Genomic DNA, 12574 nt, shown 5'->3' with positions numbered 1-12574 from the left:
TAATGTACTGAATTTAAAAGGAAATATATTGATTTTTAGACTTTTTATACCGAAAATTATTGGGGTTGTGTAGTTTGTTGACCATGTTGTGTGTTGGAGTATGTGTATACGTTTGTGGTGGTTATTGAGGGTTTTGGGGTACTCGATGGATGATGGTATTTATATTGTGACTATTCACACCATGTCATCATTCATTGCATACTGATGACTAATGCCTCTCGGTAAGTGCTGGGAGTAAAACCCGACATCCTGATACGACATCCTGATACGAGGCTGGGACTAATGCCTCATGGGCAATTAGATAAATATATTTGAGTAGGGAGTGAAAATAAAAATTTTTATAGATGAGAATTACATATAAAAATGAGTTTATGATTAGGGATTACATACAAATTTACCATTTTTTTTCTTTCTATGCACACAGTTACCTCACTTATCGTACGCCTTAGAAAAGATTTCATCAATTATCAAAATAAATGGGAAAACGGTGAGAGAGGCTCATCCATTATTTGTAACGTGTAATATATCGGTGATTCATAAGACCTTAATATTTATGGTGTTAATTAAAAAAACGTAATTAAATGTCGAATGACATATAAAATTATTTAGATTAATATAAATTATATCACATCATACTAAATATTAATATATATTGTGCATATTAACATGTAAACTCACGTGACGGCCTAATAGCATGTATTTGAGAGATTGGACGGTTTGATGGGACACTGAGAAAAACGAATCATAAATAAAATATAATTTTTTATAATTAAAAAAAAAAATGACAACCCTCTTTGTTTTTTTTCCTTAATTGTACAAAGAGACTTTTTCCTCCTCTCACACACCCTCACCTCTCGGCCCCACTAAATTTTTTTTTTTACCCTTATACTCTTTTGAATAAATGTCCACATTTTTTTTTATTTCTTTTATCTATTGATTTTATTTTTTTAATCAATTTTTTTATCAATTTTTTAATATTTTTTTTATATGTTTGTAATATCCTGTTTATTTTTAGTTATAATTTTTAAGAGTTATTATTTATAAAATTTTTAACAAAATAAAAATTATATATTTGAAACTAATAAAAATACTAGTAATTAATAGTGAACACATTCATAACTTAAAAAAAATATTTTTTTCAAATGAAAAGTACATGCAATAATACAAAAAATATAAAAATATATAAAAATAGAAATTTTAATTAATATTACCTTCAAATTCTGCTCCCGACGTGTTTGGTGGTGGTGTACATATTACTTTGTACCACAAATGAACATGTGTCCTATAACGAGTGACACATGCTTTAGCTTCGTTCGATGAATGCTGCCACCACCATGTTGGAATGAGTGGTACAGGATAATGAGAGTGTAAGAAAACTTGCACGAAGTGATTGCCAACATGAGCAATAGCTATTTCTCGTCGCTCTTGGTTTGGAACTGGAGGAGTTCTTAATGGCAAGTGAGTAAAATAACTCTCAACATTCTCACCAAATATATGCTGTACAAGAGTGTACCTTGATGTGATGACAATTCCCAAAGGCATAGAGTCGATCCAATACATTTCTAGTGCTCACGGCTCGAACCAATTCAATGAGAATAATAGATTGACTACCAAATTTCGATATGGATAAAGTTGATCATATAGATCCTTATGTTGTTGAATCTCTTCTATAAGCTCAAATCGTACTTAAAACCATTTTTTTCATCATACCCAATTAGTGTAGCTATTGTCCTAAATCCACAATGACCATCAGGTTGAATGTCAACAATGTGAGAAATATAACATTGCAGAGACACAAGTAATTTCTCAATATAAGTATCATTGATGGGTGGAATGGAGAGTGATCATGGGTCGTTTGAGTTTTATGAACCTTCGACCCCCTCCCACGTCTTCCTCTCCCTCGAGATGTTGAAGTCGATTGAGAGACCCTAGATCTTGAAGTGGATACATCTGCAAAAGAAGGTATACAATATCCACTTTGCTCATCTCTACCCGTAGGTCGACCTCTATGTTCCGTGTCGCACGAAGGAGTTCGAACTGTACTTTGAGATAGATCTATCATATCGAAAAACTTGTCTATCATATGCTCTCGCATATGTGGATCCATCCCATCTAATATCTCAACAACGTGGGATGTCCTGTTGGAACGTGCTCTCTCGTCATTAAACTGATGTATGTGCAAAGATATTTTTTAGTATTGGTATACCTAGCAGCTCAAATGAACATTCACATTTTTTAGTCCCAATATTTCTTTTTAAGGATTGCCCATCAACTAGATATATGGCGGTTTGTACTTTCTACCTCATTTACATATAAGATGACACTTTGGTAGTTTAACACCTTTTAAATTAGTAGAATTGTTAATAACCACTACAATATCATTCTTCATACCAACTGTCTTTACCCAATTTATCATATCTTCTCCACTTTTAAATATCTATATAAAAAAAATATAATAAAGATGTATAAGTATGATATTATCCATTCTTAATATAATTTCTCTATTTATAAAGTAAATAATGAATATGCATAAAACAATGATAATAACTAACCTGATTTGTAGTAAATTCGACTATATAATCGCGATTGTTGTTGGAGATACTCTCTTTAGTAGGAACATCATTCTCAATTGACTAACTATTTGAAAATAAACCCAAATAGTCATCCATAATTTCCTTCTATGGATTATGAAAAATAACGGCTAAGAATATAACTATGTTTCAGGAAGAGAGAAGGAGATTGAGAGAGAGATAGCAGTGGAGGGGGTTGTGACTAAAAATGAAGTGTGAGAGAGGGATTTAAAGAGAGATTTTAACATATGTCAAGAATTAAAGGGTGGATAATTTAAGCGGAGGGAGGTTCTGACATGTGTCAAGGGATGGAGGGGTAATTTAAAGGGAGAGGTGTAACGACCACCCTTCTTACTACTACTACTCTCTAAGGATGACCGTTACTTAACTACTAATTCTACTTAACCGGTATGATTAAAAATCACATGGAAACCTTACCGAAAAATTTCTACAGAATCTCCCCTGTACCGGTGACCATTTTCAACAATACATGCAATATACACTCAGCCGCAAGCGGCTAGAACACATATCAATCAACCACGCAGTATAATAAATCCAAAATAAAGAAGACAATACCACAACTCATCACACCATATCACAATTCATCTACTATGTCCTAATCACATCAAAATATCATGTACTATCTCAAATACTTCTAACATAGCAAAAGACAATAGAATTAAACGCGGAAGCTTAATAATGAAATACAACTTCTTACTTCCTAATTTTCTTATCATCCCAAATAAAGAATTAATCTAGACAAATCCTTAACTAAGTCCCAAGGCTTCCATAGTCCTGGCATCATACATCCTTCGAACACCTCATTGTCGCCTTCCTTTCTATATCTTTTCCTTTCTTGTATCTGCAGTAAGAGGAAGTACAATCTATAAGCAAAATTTACTTAGTAAGCGCTATCTAACTTACAAAATTACGAATGTGCATGTATACGAAAGGAGCTAGAAACTATATGCTCTAAAAAGAAATAAAGCATAAACATAACTGCTCATGTCAAACTAATAGCAAAGAAAAGCTAAGGAATCTACTCATGTAATTCTAATAGCTAATCATGCTACTCATCTAATAGGTAAACATGAAAACTACTCATCCACTAGATAAACATGGTAGAATAAAGAACTAAACTTATTGATTTTCAGAACTATACGAAACTTATTTCATTTGTTCTAACTTAATCTTTAATACTTTATGTTTATGTAAAACTCGTTTTACTTGTTCAAAAACTTATACTTATAATACTTCAAAATAATAATCAACTTCTCTTGGGCCCGGCAACTGTGCTTTTACTTTTGTAACGACCCGACCCATTTGGCGGTCCATTTGGTGGCCCATTTGGCGACCCTCAGGTCGTCGACCGTCGACCGTCGGCCGTGCCGTTACTACTAGGTTATCTAAACCTAGGGACGACTATGGGAGCCCAACCCAAGGACAACTGAGAGTCCAGCACAGTGCCACTGATAAAAGTAAAATACTTGTTATCTTTTAATACTTCTATATAATGCCTCGGCATTTTCTTTAGCACCTTGTGTACCAAAATCCCTAAAGTCTTGACTTTGAGATCTACTTAAGGCCTTGACCTTTTTCTTTCTTTTATTTATCTTTCTTATACTTGTTAATACTTCTAAAAGAATACTTCTTTAAAAAGAAACAGAAATGTTTAAGCAAATTCTAACTTTGAAATGCTTAACCCAAAAATCTGCCTACTATGCTAATAAAATTCTGCATATTAAAATCTGCATACTATACTTATAAAAATCTGCATGCTATGCTTATAAAAATCTGCACATGTTCAGCTAAGGGTAAATAATTTCTGCGCACTAATACTTAATAAAAATCTGCACACTAAAATGCTGCATATTAAGCTAACACAATTCTGCATATTAAGCTCTAAAGAAACTAGAAACTGATTATTTTAAAAGGAAGGCTACTCATGCACATCTAATAACATAAGAAACTAGAAATCTGCTCATGTTATTCCAATAGCAAAGGAACTAGAAATCTAAATCTGCACATGTTCATGTTATTTACTAGATCTAAATAGCAAATGAACTGAATGAATATATAAATGCACATTTGAATGAATCTGTTCATGCCTACTTCTACTTGAATGAATATAAATGCTCACTTGAATAAATCTGCTCATGTTAGTTTGTTTCTAACCGAGCATAACCTATGGGAAAACTAGCATATGGGCCGTTCATATGGGGTTGTGCTGCAATTCCAAGGAAACTAGATATTTGATGCAAAAATATGAAATGCTAGGGAAAGGAAACAGTCGACCATGCTTGCTGAAATTTTAAACCAAAACTCACTGCATGCTTACAAATTGGGCAGTAATATATGCACAATCAAGTAAAGAGTTGCTACTGTAAACCCAGAAAGAAAAACATATTCCTTCTTCATGCACAGTACCATAGCAAGGAAACCAAAGGGACCGGAATGCTACTCCTAGCCATTCATTGCAGTGACCTCTAAAACCGAAACCTATATGCTCAAACAAACTAAACCCCTTTCATGTTCATCACCTAATAGCAACAAAATTCGAATCCTGTAAAACTCCCATGAACCGAACAAGTTCATCAAGGTGACAAGGGGTTTAAGTTTAAAATACTAACTTTATAGGGTTGTTCTTTTTCATTGCAGCATGGAGAAAATAGCAAGAGCAATCTAGAATGAAGATTCATGGTAGAAAACTTCAAAAACAACATTCTTTCAAGCATACTTCGAAAAACAAGAAGTACAAGACTCCAAGAACCACCCCTACTGCAGGTGAGAAGCAACTTACCTATCCCTCGACTCAAAACCGAAGAAGAAACTCCTAGGGCTTCGAAGATGCTTGCGTTTCTGACTCTTCCTTGTGCCCACGGTCCTCTTCGGCAAGGAGGTCTCCTCTCTGAGAAGAACTCACGGAATCAGCCCTTCGCCAGCCACCGGAGACGAAACTAGGGCTTCGTTCTTCTCTTCTGCCCAAACCAAATCGCCGTCGCTATTCGTGTGAGAGGAGAAAGGGCGAGGAAAGAATTTAGGTTTCGTAATTAATCCCTAAGTTCTTCCTTTTAATACTCTAAGGTTTCTGTTAACTAGTACTACTTAAATATATTTCGATATAGGTTTAGATAAGAAAAGTTCGGCTGGTCTGTTGCTGGGATGCGTTCTGCTTAAGGCCCAGCTCGTGGGTTTGAATCCCGGCTGCAACCTATTTTCTTCTTATTATTTCTTACTATTAACTTCTATTACTTAAATAAAATTCTTCCTTTATTTGATCAAGTAACAACTGCTAGCCCATTTGGTTAGTCGAGTTTTGCTCGGGCCAAGTGTTGCCGGTTCGTGCCTCGGCTTGGATATTATTTGTTCTTTTGGTAAAAATATCAAACGACCTCCAAAAATTGCATAAAAATACTCTAAAAATTTCTAAAAATCTCTAGAATTTTTCTAAAACATTTCTAGATTTTTAATAAGGTCTTTTAGGACTCCAAATTATGAAATTTGGGGTGTTACAATCCTCCCTACTTTATAAAAAGTTCGTCCTCGAACTTAGAATAATTCCGAATATTTCTATCTCATACTATCCTCACGCTCCTAAGTAACTTCCTCATGCTTCTGGTTCTAAATGACTCCCACTAATGATACTCTTTGTTCCTTAATCTCTTAACTTCTCGGTCCTCTATCATTTATCTCGCATCGTACCCATTAGTGGTCTTTGGAAGACTTGATATCTTCTCTATCCTTTCTAAACATACTTATGTATATATGAATATAAGAGAACCAAAACTAAAATTGTCTCTATTCTTTCTAAGCATATGTATCAAAACATAGAAAATTAAAACATGAATTTTCTTCTTACTTAACCGCAAATAAGCAGATACTCTACATCGCAACTAATAAGCATAAAAGAAAAATTAAATACTTTCTTACTTGAAGACGGCAAGGATGGTGCTGATGTGTGATGCTGGAGAATGGGAACTGCTCTGATACCAACTGTAACGACCACCCTTCTTACTACTACTACTCTCTAAGGATGACCGTTACTTAACTACTAACTCTACTTAACCGGTATGATTAAAAATCACATGGAAACCCTACCGAAAAATTTCGACAAAATTTCCCTTGTACCGGTAACCATTTTCAACAATACATGCAATATATACTCAGCCACAAGCGGCTAGAACACATATCAATCAACCACGCAGTATAATAAATCCAAAATAAAGAAGACAATGTTGGAGCAATCCCAATGGTTCGTGGGACCATGTGTTTTGGTGTTTGGGCAAAGGGTTTAAGTTAGGTTTACCCTTGTTATTTGATATGTGTACTTGAGTTGTGCAGGACTGCAGGTGACACATGTGACTCAGGTTGACGGCTTCGGGTCCGGTGAAGGATGGGGCATCCGAGGGACCATGGACAAGGCAGCAAGGACAATGGCCGAGGGAAGCGACTTCGAGGCATACGCGAAGGATGGCATTGGAGACAAGCCGCGGGCTTGGATGCATCCGAGGGACGAGAGTCAAAGGAAGTAGGCTTGAAGGCAAGAGGTCAAGGCTGCAAAGAAGAGTCAAATGAGTCGTGAGGGTACGAGTGCATGAGAGATTGTACTCGGAGTAGAATCCTAGTTTTAGGGGTTTATTGTAGCGGCACTGTAGCAGTTACTGTAGCGTACTGTAGCAGTCGACTGGTGTATGGACCAGTCGACTGATGCACTGTAGCAGATAGCCGTTGAGAGAGCCATTGGGCTGGCATTAGTCGACTGGTGCAAGGACCAGTCGACTGGTAACGGGCAAATCAGGTTCTGATTTGTTCCAAGCTCTATAAGAAGGAGCTTGGTATGGCCGGCCAAGGCGACGAAATTAGACTTGGTTAAAGCCTAATTAGTAGTCACAAGAGTTCTCAAGTGTTTGTGGAATCCAAGAGGTCTTGGTGTGTTGTGGTGAGGTTTCTCCACCCACAAGGAGCGACTTGAGATAGCCGGAGTTTCCGGGGGCTAATCCACCGAAGGATCGGGATCGTCCACCTTACGGACACGCCGTGGAGTAGGAGCTTTATCTCCGAACCACGTAAATCTACGCGTGTTGGTTTGCTTGCTCTTTCTTGTTCTTTGTATTAGCATTTAGCTTTCGTATTCGTATTTGTATTCTTTGTATTCCGCTGTGCTAACGAATACGTAGGAAGCAAACGATTTGGGGGTGCCGTCTATCCAACCCCCCTTCAATCCGGCCACCGATCTTCCAACAAGTGGTATCAGAGCGAGGACGCTATCCGTTGGACTAACCGCCAAGGAAGCATAAGATGGCCGGGTTTATTGTTCCTCCAAAATTTGAAGGAGGAAGCCTTGGGGACATCACCTTTTGGATGGTGAAGATGAAGAGCTTCCTCGACACGGATTGGGACACAATGATGGTCGTCGAAGAACCATTTGAAGCCCCAAGAGACAAGAAAGGAAAGAAGCTCCGAACACTACATTGGACGGAGGAGCAAACCTCACGATCGGAGGCAAACTCAAAGGTAATAGCAATTTTAATTGATTTTTTACCTCCTAATGTGATAAATGGTGTAGGTGAGTATAAGAACGCCCATGATTTGTGGAGCAAAGTGAAGAAATTTTCATGGGAAGAATTTTTGCCTACACAAGAAGAAGAAGAAAAATCCGAAGAAAGTGATGAAGTGGTCCAAGAGGAGAAGAAGGACCAATCGGATGTGGAGCCCAAGGAGTTGAGCTTAGTAGCTCAAGAAGAGGAGGTGGAGCAAACGGAAGTTGAGTCACGCTCAACTTCCAAGGAGAAAGAGGAGAAGGATGAAGAAATGTCATCCACTAGTGTGGATGAGGAGACATCCTCAAAGATTGAAGAACAATCCAAGACAAGCGAAGAAGAAGAAGTCTTGGAAATCAACCTAGCAAGCACCTCCACCGAAGTCAAGTCAAAGGACCATATCATTTGCTTCGGTTGCCATGAGAAAGGACACTACAAGAGTAGATGTCCTATGGGTAAGAAAGAGGTAAATTCTAAACTCATTCAAGTTGATTCGAATACTAATGTGGGTTGTAGAAATGATGGTGCCAAGAAGAAGAAGGAGAAGAAGCACATTAGATGCTTCACTTGTGGTGAAATAGGGCACTACCACACCAAATGCCCAAAGAAGAAAGAGCTCAAGAAGTTGGCGCATTTGAAGATGTGGGAGAAGAAGTGGAGGAAGAATGGAGGCTCATGTCACGGGGGAGCTCCAAAGGTAAAGGGTAAGGTAAACCCTAATTTAAATTTGAAGTCAAATTTAAACTCCTCCATGCATGCTAGGAAAAATAATGTTAATCATTATATGCCCATGCAAAATTTTGGTTTTAAATATCATGATAGAAATAGGGTAAATGTAGATCATAACCCTAGGAGACCTATATATGATAGACCTAGACACGTTAAATTCTCATTACCTAAGGAGAAGAAGGTAATGGAGAACCAAGGCATTAATCCCAAGAAGGGGAGACACATGCCTAGGAAGGGTAGGTCTAGGAATGTCCAAGGTGGACATGTTGACTCTAGGGTTAGGAACCTAGAAAGGGAGAATCAAGCTTTGAAGGCAAAGCTTGATGGTTTAGAGAAATTCCTTAAGAGATTCACTATTGGATCTAAGGGATTAAGTATGGTGTTGGGTAGTCAAAAACCCAACAATGATAGATCGGGTTTGGGATACCGATCTAGTCTCTCCAAGGTTAAAAGAAGACCATGTGCTAGGGTGGCACATGATAAGGGCAAGGGAGAGTCATCCAATGCCAATAAAAAGAAATATGCTAGGGTTGCATATGATTATGGCAAGGATGATGTGTCCAAGGTCAAGAAGATAAGGAGATCTTCTAAGGGACATCATTGTGGTTTGGCCACAATAGATGAGTCACCTAGGGAGGTGACTAAGGTAAAGAGCTCTAGGGGGAGCTCCAAGAGTCAATTTGGGACACATGGCCAATGGATCTCAGGTGGGTTCTACTTGGGGGTCTAGAGGAGCCATGGAGTGTGCCAAGTGGTTTAGAGACGGACTTGAGTATCAAACCTAGGGAATTGGCACACATGGTTTGTGTTTCATGCAAGAAATATGACAATTGGGGTCATATTGCATGATAATTGATTTTGGATGTATAGATGCCATACAAACCAATGCTAGGGATGCATTGTGGGTTGGTATGGGCAAATACATCAAAAGGAAGCCAAAACTAGGACTTTAGGTCAAGGTTCAATTGAACCATTTAGCTAGTTTTGGATTTTGTGTCAATCTTGGGATTGGTAATAGATATATTTTTTAATATATTTTTCCCAAGTAGACAAGGGTACAATAGACCTCTCCAAAAAATTTAGGAATTTTTGGAGGTCTAGGGAATTTCTGGTGCATTTCTGAAGTTGGCCTAAAAAGGCTGATTTTTTCAGAAATAGGGTACCAGTCGACTGGTACAGATACCAGTCGACTGGTAACAGTGTTTTTGAGCACAGAATGTCTCTGTAAGCTCATTTTGTCGATACCAGTCGACTGGTGATGATACCAGTCGACTGGTAACAGTAAATTTCGACTACAGAATGTTTCTGTAAGGTTCTGTCGAAGGGGGCAGTCGACTGGCACTTAGGGCAGTCGACTGATAACAGCCTGAAAGTGTTTTTCAGCGCTGATCTTGACCATGTCAACTTGTTTAGATGTATGAGATCCATGGGGGATAAATACATGAGTTTAGGGTCAATTTAGATGATAAGTTTTCAACAATTGGGATATTGTTGGAGATCTTTTTGGATGTTAGGCAAAGGGGGAGAATTAAGGTTTAGTTGGGAAAACCTTTAGTGCCTTTGCATAGGGGGAGCCTTGGGATAGGTTCTTAAAAAGCCCTGTGATAAAATCCTAGCTCAATGGGGAGCGTAGGTGTAGGGGGAGCCTTGTGATAGGTTCCAATGCATGTTTGCATTTTGTTTCGGCGGTTGCCAAGTGTGTAGCCTTGGCAATGTAAGTCCATTCGGCGGAGTAAGTCCAAGTGTGTAGCCTTGGCATCGTAAGTCCATTGTATTAGCATGTTATTTGCTATTTGTTTTCCCTAACTTAAACGTATTGCCAAACACCAAAAAAGGGGAGATTGTTGGAGCAATCCCAATGGTTCGTGGGACCATGTGTTTTGGTGTTTGGGCAAAGGGTTTAAGTTAGGTTTACCCTTGTTATTTGATATGTGTACTTGAGTTGTGCAGGACTGCAGGTGACACATGTGACTCAGGTTGACGGCTTCGGGTCCGGTGAAGGATGGGGCATCCGAGGGACCATGGACAAGGCAGCAAGGACAATGGCCGAGGGAAGCGACTTCGAGGCATACGCGAAGGATGGCATTGGAGACAAGCCGCGGGCTTGGATGCATCCGAGGGACGAGAGCCAAAGGAAGTAGGCTTGAAGGCAAGAGGTCAAGGCTGCAAAGAAGAGTCAAATGAGTCGTGAGGGTACGAGTGCATGAGAGATTGTACTCGGAGTAAAATCCTAGTTTTAGGGTTTTACTGTAGTGGCACTGTAGCAGTTACTGTAGCGCACTGTAGCAGTTACTGTAGCGTACTGTAGCAGTCGACTGGTGTATGGACCAGTCGACTGATGCACTGTAGCAGATAGCCGTTGGGCTGGCATCAGTCGACTGGTGCAAGGACCAGTCGACTGGTAACGGGCAAATCAGGTTCTGATTTGTTCCAAGCTCTATAAGAAGGAGCTTGATATGGCCGGCCAAGGCGACGAAATTAGACTTGGTTAAAGCCTAATTAGTAGTCACAAGAGTTCTCAAGTGTTTGTGGAATCCAAGAGGTCTTGGTGTGTTGTGGTGAGGTTTCTCCACCCACAAGGAGCGATTTGAGATAGCCGGAGTTTCCGGGGGCTAATCCACCGAAGGATCGGGATCGTCCACCTTACGGACATGCCGTGGAGTAGGAGCTTTATCTCCGAACCACGTAAATCGACGCGTGTTGGTTTGCTTGCTCTTTCTTGTTCTTTGTATTAGCATTTAACTTTCGTATTCGTATTTGTATTCTTTGTATTCCGCTGTGCTAACGAATACGTAGGAAGCAAACGATTTGGGGGTGCCGTCTATCCAACCCCCCTTCAATCCGGCCACCGATCTTCCAACAGACAATACCACAACTCATCACACCATATCACAATTCATCTACTATGTCCTAATCACATCAAAATATCATGTACTATCTCAAATACTTCTAACATAGCAAAAGACAATAGAACTAAACGCGGAAGCTTAATAATGAAATACAACTTCTTACTTCCTAATTTCTTTATCATCCCAAATAAAGAATTAATCTAGACAAATCCTTAACTAAGTCCCAAGGCTTCCATAGTCCTGGCATCACACATCCTTCGAACACCTCCTTGTCGCCTTCCTTTCTATATCTTTTCCTTTCCTGTATCTGCAGTAAGAGGAAGTACAATCTATAAGCAAAATTTGCTTAGTAAGCGCTATCTAACTCACAAAATTACGAATGTGCATGTATACGAAAGGAACTAGAAACTATATGCTCTAAAAAGAAATAAAGCATAAACATAACTGCTCATGTCAAACTAATAGCAAAAAAAAGCTAAGGAATCTACTCATGTAATTCTAATAGCTAATCATGCTACTCATCTAATAGGTAAACATGAAAACTACTCATCCACTAGATAAACATGGTAGAATAAAGAACTAAACTTATTGATTTTCAGAACTATACGAAACTTATTTCATTTGTTCTAACTTAATCTTTAATACTTTATGTTTATGTAAAACTCGTTTTACTTATTCAAAAACTTATACTTATAATACTTCAAAATAATAATCAACTTCTCTTGGGCCCGGCAACTGTGCTTTTACTTTTGTAACGACCCGACCCATTTGGCGGTCCATTTGGTGGCCCATTTGGCGACCCTCAGGTCGTCGACCGTCGACCGTCGGCCGTGCCGTTACTACTAGGTTATCTAAACCTAGGGACGACTATGGGAGCCCAACCCAA

This window comes from Zingiber officinale, chromosome 6B (genome assembly GCF_018446385.1).
Source record: "Zingiber officinale cultivar Zhangliang chromosome 6B, Zo_v1.1, whole genome shotgun sequence".
In the NCBI taxonomy this organism is placed as follows: domain Eukaryota; kingdom Viridiplantae; phylum Streptophyta; class Magnoliopsida; order Zingiberales; family Zingiberaceae; genus Zingiber; species Zingiber officinale.
Note: the sequence above shows the minus strand (reverse complement) of the source record.